Source organism: Ctenocephalides felis, unplaced genomic scaffold, assembly GCF_003426905.1.
Source record: "Ctenocephalides felis isolate EL2017-DRISC unplaced genomic scaffold, ASM342690v1 CF-g0.4_SCAFFOLD_01886, whole genome shotgun sequence".
NCBI classification, from domain to species: Eukaryota; Metazoa; Arthropoda; class Insecta; order Siphonaptera; family Pulicidae; genus Ctenocephalides; species Ctenocephalides felis.
Genome location: NW_020538040.1, coordinates 20,294,489 through 20,295,467, shown reverse-complemented (window position 1 = coordinate 20,295,467; position 979 = coordinate 20,294,489).

The following is a 979-nucleotide window of genomic DNA, read 5'->3' as shown; positions in this document are numbered from 1 at the left end:
TAACCGTTTTAAAATTTAATCAACGATTTCAATAGCATGAAATTTAATTCCATAAGCATAAGCATAATAAATGATCAATTCTTCATAGTTTAATGCAGTTAAATTGTATAAGTGATGTATAAAGTTAATTCGATGAATCAATAATAATCTAATTTCACAAAAATGATTTACCATCACTAATTTTAGTATATATACTAAATTATATTTTATGCAGTTATTAATTTATATTAAATTATAATTCAAACAATAAGTAATATCATCATTTCTTCGCGCGTTTTTTGAATATTTTGTATCATTGAAAGTTGCATTAATAATTATAAGATCATTTAAACAAAAAAAACTAATCATTGTAACCCAAATTTTTATAATAAACGAATAATTTTTTTTTATCAAAGGATTGTCTAATTTCTGAAATGTGTCCAATAAATTTCATAAACCGTGAAGACTGTTTTTCAAACTATGAAATACTTTACCGTAATAATTTTTGCATTGAACAAGCCAAGACTATTCCACAAGTTGTCTATCAAGTTTGATTTAATTTAATTTAAAAAATGGATTTTTATTATGTGGACTACACAAAGTTGAAAAATAATTTGATCTTTCTTTCAAATCCAAATTTTTGAAGAGCGTCATTATGTCAATTTTAATACCATTGATAAATTTAAAAAATCGACACACATTTATTAAATTAAAAATTTCGAACATTTATTAAATTAACTAACATATTACTTAGTACCTTGACTATATTTTAGCAATAAGTTGCTGTTTAAAGCTCAAATCGAAACAATCCTTCTAGGACCCGCACTAAGACCACTAATTGTTTAGCGTTGAAATCACTTAGAATTTTTCAGTAAAATTACAAAAATATTGTAGATAAATAGGTACAAACATGCAAAACTTATTATAAACTATATTTTAGTACTATTTGATCTAATTACCTCATTTACCAACAGTGTAATTAAAATATTTTATCGTAAAA